Below are 7,537 nucleotides of genomic sequence, written 5' to 3' on the forward strand. Positions count from 1 at the left end.
GTTGTTTTGTGACATATGGTGTGTTTTGAAGATTTTAAGCTAGGCAGAGCCAGTCCCTCTCTTTTCCAGGTCTGCTCACAACCATTTCTTTCAGCGAGAGGGAGAGATAAAGAGAAAATGGGGGAAAGAATCAACCCCATTCTTCATTGACCTCTAAAGGATGGAAAGCAAAATTAACTTTGACAGGAAATGGAATTCAAATCCTAGAGAGCCAGAATGAATTCCACAAAGTATGATATTCAATAATCTAATAACTTAGCTCATATCTGAAAAAAAATTAGAGAGACACAGGGCCAGAATCAGACCTAGTGTGCCCCCTAGGCCAATAGGTTTTGGGGCCCCCAATGGTTCAACTAATTCAAAATGTAATAAGATGACAAAGAGGCCTGATTAAATCTAAGGGTCTCAAAACTTAAAAGAGCCTCACTAGATTGAGAAGGTCTCAAATTTAATGGCTTTCTAAATCTAAAAGGACCCTATAAATCAAAAGAGGGAGCAATAATTTTAAAGGAACTCTACTGGATTTTTAAAAAAAATTAAAGAAGTAAAAAATTACTATGAATTATGTATTTGATTGATGCTAATATATTAAAAAAATTTAAAACCCAAGCTTTAGGCTTCTCTGAGTTAAAGGGGTCTCCAATGCTTGGGGATCCCTGATCCAGGGCCTATATTGGCCCATACATAAATCCTGCTCTGCAGAGACATAATCTCCTATGAGAAAAGATAGTCAAGTCAGTGTTAACTATTTAATGCAATGAAGAAAAGAGAACATTTTCTCAATGACTGGTATATTTTTAATAATTTTGGTTTTATTAAACATCTTCAGCAAAGCTTAACCTTCATCATATTATTATTTAACCTTCTAAATATTCTATTACATGCCTACACATGTACAATATGAGTCACTCAGCATTACTTTGAGAAGTTCAGTGAAGTCTATGCTTTGCTGAAGAGTTCTAATAATGCCAAAACATGTCTGGAGTTGTCTCTTACACTTTTTGAAATTATTGTCCCTTCTGCATTTCACATGGAACTTTTGGTCTTCCAAAATCGCCTTGATGTATAAGTTGACCTACCTTTTCTTGCTGTAAATTTTCGTTTGAAAAATTCAACTTGTATACCAGAAAATACAGTATGTTGTTTTTTTAAATTAAGAGAAGAGGTTGAAGCCCATTTCTGCAGGAATTCATAACATTTTCAGAATAATATAAAACAGACAAAAAGGATATTATTTTAGGATTCTTTATTTATTTGAATCTGAATGTTGTAAATCTCAATAGAATTGTCTATAAATTACAATAGTTGAATATACAATAATAATAATGGTTTCGAATTTTGGCACAAGGCCAGCAATTTTGATGGGAAGGGAAAGTCAATTACATCAACCCCTGTACTTGACCAGTACTTATTTTATCAACCCCAAAAGGATGAAAGGCAAAGTCAACCATGGTGGAAATTGAACTCAGACAAATAAAGCCAGAAGAATTGCTGCTGAGCATTTTCCTGAAGTGCTTGCTGCATTTTCCTGAAGTGCTTGCTGCCTTAATGATAATAATAATATTGGTTTCAAATTTTGGCACAAAGCCAGCAATTACAGGGGAGGGGTAAATTGATTACATCGACCCCAGTGCTTTACTGGTACTTGTTTTGTCAACCATGAAAGGATGAAAGGTAAAGTCAACTTTTGGTGGAATTTGAACTTAGAATGTCAAGCTGGACGAATACTGCAAAGCATTTTGCCAGCATGCTAATGATTCTGCCAGCTTGCTGCCTTAATAATAATAACAATAATAATAATAATAATAATAATAATAATAATAATAATAATAATGTTGATTACATTGACCCCAGTGCTTTACTGGTACTTATTTCATCAATCTCAAAAGGATGAAAGGCAAAGTCAAACCTGACAGAATTTGAACTCAGAACACAAAGACGGAATGAAATGCCACTAAACATTTCTCCTGGTGGAGTAGTAATAATAATAATAATAATAATAATGAATACATCAACAAGTTTGAAACTTCTCATAGTGATAAATATCTCATCTCATCTAAGTTGTCCCATAGGATAAATAACAATAAAATATAAATAAGTAAAAGCAAAAGAATAAATAAATAAATAAATAGATAAATAAAAACATTTTCATAATACTTTTTCAAATCAAACTTTTGTTTTAAATAATCATTTTTAATTCTGAAATTATAAATAATTTAACCAAAACGACGACGACGATCAGTAGACTTTTTTTTTAATTGTTCCCAAATATCTTTAAACATATATTTCTGAAGCTAAAATAATTATACAATCAAACTTATGGCAGAAATAATATATATATTTAAATCATTAACTTTTATTACCATACTTCTGTTGAAATACACTGCCTTTGTTTCAAATAATTGTTGAAATAATGAAGAATTTGGTAAAATAACTTTGTTGTTATTAAGTTGGTATTTGAAATATGATGAAACAAGAAGTTTGTATCATAGAACCAGAGGTGGTATGAGACAGGTTGGCATCAAAAGAGTTAAACAGCAACAGAAATGTCAAAATAAGGGCAATAAAAAAGGAAGATTAAATTATTTAGCTTTATTTTAGTTCATACATTCTGAGTATTGAATGGCAACAGAGGGTAACCAATAAAGACCTTCCCCTAATATCAAAGGTGGTCAGAGCCAAGAGACTCCATCTTGCTGGGCACTGCTACCGAGCCAAGAACAATTGCATCAGTGATGTGTTTACTCTGAAAACCAACACATAGTCACAGGAGCACAGGTTAACTGGCTACAACATATATTGACAGACGCGTGATCAACAGGGGTGCATTAGTTCTCAAGTCGGCAATGGAAGACAGGGATTATTGGAGGAATGTCTGTGCAGATTGAGGAAACTCGATCTAAGAGAGTTCATAATCAATTGCCTATGAAATAATGGTAATAATGTATTGTAGGGGAGAGAGAAAGTATATTTATGGAACCTAAATACATACATATATACTTGCGGATTATACAATATGGATTAAGTATTTAGAGTTTTCACCCAGTTACTAATCAGAATTTCTTGTGTTGTGTGATTGATACATACATACATACATCATCAATCAAAGTCTGTTTCCATGCTGCCTCAGGTTGGACAATATATAAGTTATTTTTCTGTAAATTATATATATATATATAGTTATTGCCAAGTTAACATGGTATCCAGAAAAATAGGACAAATGTTGCCGTTGATTAGCTCCAAGAGGCCATCGCCTCTAAATAGCTACGTGACATACAAACCTGTGTCCATTACAACCTTCGAACAGGGGAGGTCATCAACTTCTCCATGCTGAATCAGATATCCACAGACTAGTTTCAGGGTATTTGCCCTTTATCAATGTGGAGTAGTCAAACCCAGCAGGTGTCGTTGTTGACTGCCTGTTCGAAGGTTTATATATATCCAGTGGAACACGTCCACTGGTTTTCAAAAATAGAAATATTATTTCTAAATCTCTCTAAAGGAGACTACGGCAGCAGTACTGGGTATTAATAGTTATCGCCAAGTTAACATGGCAGTTCATCTCTTTAGAGAGAATTAGAAATAATAATAATAATGATAATAATATATATATATATATAAGTACAAACAGGCAAACAACTGGTATCAGTTTAGACTATGAAATCTATATATTTAAGCATGAGAACTGAGTTGCTACATGAGGATAAACCATAAAGAAAAAAGAAGGCATGTAGATAGTCTCTTGCAACTGTTTCAGGAACAGATGATGCATTTTCCTGCAAAATGAAAGGCAGCTAGCCATACAGCAGCACTAATGAGGGAATAGATCACAGCTATATGGTGAGGTACTATTTGTTTGGCTGGATAATGTACCATCTGTGCAAATATTTTTGAAACAGCTGTAAGATACTAACTGCACACCTTACTTCCTTCTTCCTTATGATCTATACTCATGTAACAAGTCAACCATAAGTACTAATTCTATGTACCTATTACTTTATTTCATGAAACTACCTGAATTATATATATATAGCAATAAGAAAATGGAGGGGAATATGTGGTACTCATCAACTTGCAATACAATGTCTGCAAGTTGATGAGTACCACATATTCCCCTCCATTTTCTTATTGCTATATAAATTAAGGGTAAAATTTCCTTTCACTCGCACCCATTTATTGCACTCAGTAAAAACACTAGTGTAATAGTAATTGGGTATCCTTCCGGCAGTATATTGGATAGATATTATCCCTTAGTGGGTTGGATTCACAACCCCTAACTTTCTTGGATTATATATATATATATATATATATATATATATATAGATAGATAGATAGATAGATAGATAGATAGATAGATAGATAGATAGAGAGATTGATGTCTAAAAATCCATATGTAAGAAAAATTAAGCACATGTACATTTGTCAACAGAGTGGGTATATTAATCAAAGTGCACAATGTTATATATATATATCCATTATGGCTGATCTTACCAATCAGTTTCAGGCTAAGGGTTCAACAGTGTTAGACAACAGCCTTATGTAACCCTGTGCTCTTCAGAGATGGAAGTTATGGAATGAAATATATATTTGTATGTATACGTATAAAGATATGTACATAAATGTATCAACATGGAGAGTGGGCACAAAATGATGACGATGATATATGTATATTTGATTTTCTGAGATGAAGAATTATCATTATTATATGCAAATATATTCAAACTAGAGTCCTTATTTTGGTGGTTATAGTCAACATTTTGGTTGTTGTACTCTTTGGCCTTCTTCAGATGCCTGTTGTATTTGGTAACATTCTCAGAATTTCTAACCAGCATTTTTTTAAAGATCTCCGAAGGTAGATTATTCTCATATCATTGCTTATTCCAGAGATTGTTCCTTATTAGCTATATTCTTACATGTGATGTCACAAGCTCATTCCACTCAGAACAGAGTATATGTCAGATTATTCTTAGGATTGAACTCACCCCTCCTGCTAACTAAAGTATTGCACATGACCTTTAACCAACACCTATATTCACAGTTCCATAGTACTGCAGGACAATTAAATAATGAAAATTAGAAGCATTATACCTTTTTCATTTCTATGTTTAGATAAAATAAATAAGGTTAAAACAACATTTATAAGAATGGAAAAGATCCTCACCTCCAAAGATGCAACACTGCATCTAAAATTTATACTTATAAACTTTGTCATTTACGGGGAGAAACCTGGACAATGTATACAGCTACGGAGAAAAAAAAAAAAAAGAAGCCTTTGAGATGTGAATCTTTTGCAGATTGAACAGGGTAAGTTGGAAAAACAGGACAAATGCTGTAGTACTAGAAAAGCTGGAAGTTCAAAAAGATATAATGTGAAGAATCAAGTCCACAAAGCTATCATATTTTGACAAAGAATGTGTTGTTTCTTATCTATTGCCTTGACTTTGTTCCACAAGGATTAGTGACTTCTTTCTGTCCACAAATAATCAGCAATGTCAAATTTTCTACCTTTCAGCAGATGATGGCATTGTGATGTACCTTGAGCCTTGCTTTAGTGGGTGTCTACCTTTATTCAATGCCATCATATGGGGGGGGGGGGGGCTTTAATTAAAAAAGAACACAAAACCTATGACTATAAAAAAAGGTCAGGGTTGAAGCCTCTAATTTCCATTAAATAATTGTCCTTCAGGACAAAAGGATAGTGAATATGAGCATTGGTTAAGGGTTAATTGCAGTACTTTACCAAGTAGATGTGGGTTCTGTTCCTTGATTAGTCAAGCAACATAAATACTTTGGTGCAAGTGAAATAAGCCAGCACAAGTAAGAGAATAGCTAATAAGTGGCACGACTGACAGGATGAGATCAAATACCCCATAGATTAAATAAAAGATTTGGTTTGCAATCCTGAGAACATTACCAAAAATGACAGACATCTGAATAAGGCTGGAAGGTACAATGGTTGAACTACTGAGACTAACAACCAACATAGAACACTAGTCTGGAATATATCAGTGAATTTTATACACTTATATAAAGTGTCATTAAAATTGAAAAACAAAACAAATGCGATAACCTCCAAGAATAATTATTTGAGGTCTTTCTGCAAGATGGTCGACATCGTGCTTTACTTTGAATAAAAGCTTTTATATATATATATATAATAATAATAATAACAATAATAATAATAATGAACTTTTTGCACACAGTGCTCAGGTGCACAACAACTCATCAGAAAAAATAACCAAAACTGCATGAACAGTACATAGAATATGCACAGGAAGTGAATAGTGAATAAATCTTTAAAAAAAAAACTGGTGTGTGTTTGTGTGTGTGTCTCCTTCATGCACAGTCATGGACAAATGATTAAGATGTTTACTTTATAATCATGCGTTCCTGAGTACAATCCATCTGCATGGTACATTATGTAAGTGTCTGCGGAATGCTCAGCCAACTGCATTATAGTTTAATGAGAAGATAGCTGCATTGATCAAACAACTGAAATACTCATAAAAGATTCTCTGAAACAGCTTATCCAATGATTGCATTGGACAAAATGGTAAGAAATAAGTAATGAAGATATGCCATTTTAAACCATAACACATTAATGAATACATATGGTTAGCCACAGCTATTAAGTACTCTCTATCTGGTTTAATACCTGAATAATCCATATATATATTTATTATTAATGAACAAACATTGGACATATATGAACATTAGTAATACACATTAATCATTTCTATGATGAAATGAATACAATAAAGACACAAAATACCTGCACCAATTGATTAAAATTATGCTTAACAAAGTTTATATTAACCAGAATAGTTCAACATTACACCGGTTAATAAACTTTTCAACAACTTGCTTGACTAAACATGCATAACAAAAAACTGAAACCTAATCACACACCTACTCACACTAATAAATAACATGCATATGCTCAAGAGTGCTAATAAGCATCTATTGAGCCACACCTGTGAATCATTATCAATTCATTATTCAGTAACATGATGTACTTAACAATGTCTTTTAATTCAGCTTCAGACGTCATCAAGTGTAATATGTTTGAAATTCATGCTTATATTAACTAGATATGCTGAAACATGAAGCAGATGCTGGTGCAGCTTCCAGGTATTTGTGAACTGAATTTAATTTGTAGACCTTAAAAGAGACTGTATATTTTCGTAGCTATCAGTGCTGGATGAACATCTCGATAAGATCTCAAATTTCTAGAACAAAAAGAAATCATCTTTACTAAACATTCAATGGCTATGCAGTTAAAAAGTTTGCTCTGCAACCACATAGCCTCAGGGTCAGTTTGATTGCACAACACTTCAGGTAAGAGCCTTCTATTTTACCCTCAGGCTGCCCAACAGTGTAGGAAACCTGTTTGTGAGTATACATACATACCTACATACATGTATGTGCGAGAGAGAGCATAAACAAGCATATATGTTAATATTCCACACCTATCACCAATGGAGCAAGCCAATGATGATGTTGCCATTCCTTGTTGACAATATGACCAATTGTTCTG

Source organism: Octopus bimaculoides, chromosome 2 (genome assembly GCF_046866305.1).
Source record: "Octopus bimaculoides isolate indiv1 chromosome 2, ASM4686630v1, whole genome shotgun sequence".
In the NCBI taxonomy this organism is placed as follows: domain Eukaryota; kingdom Metazoa; phylum Mollusca; class Cephalopoda; order Octopoda; family Octopodidae; genus Octopus; species Octopus bimaculoides.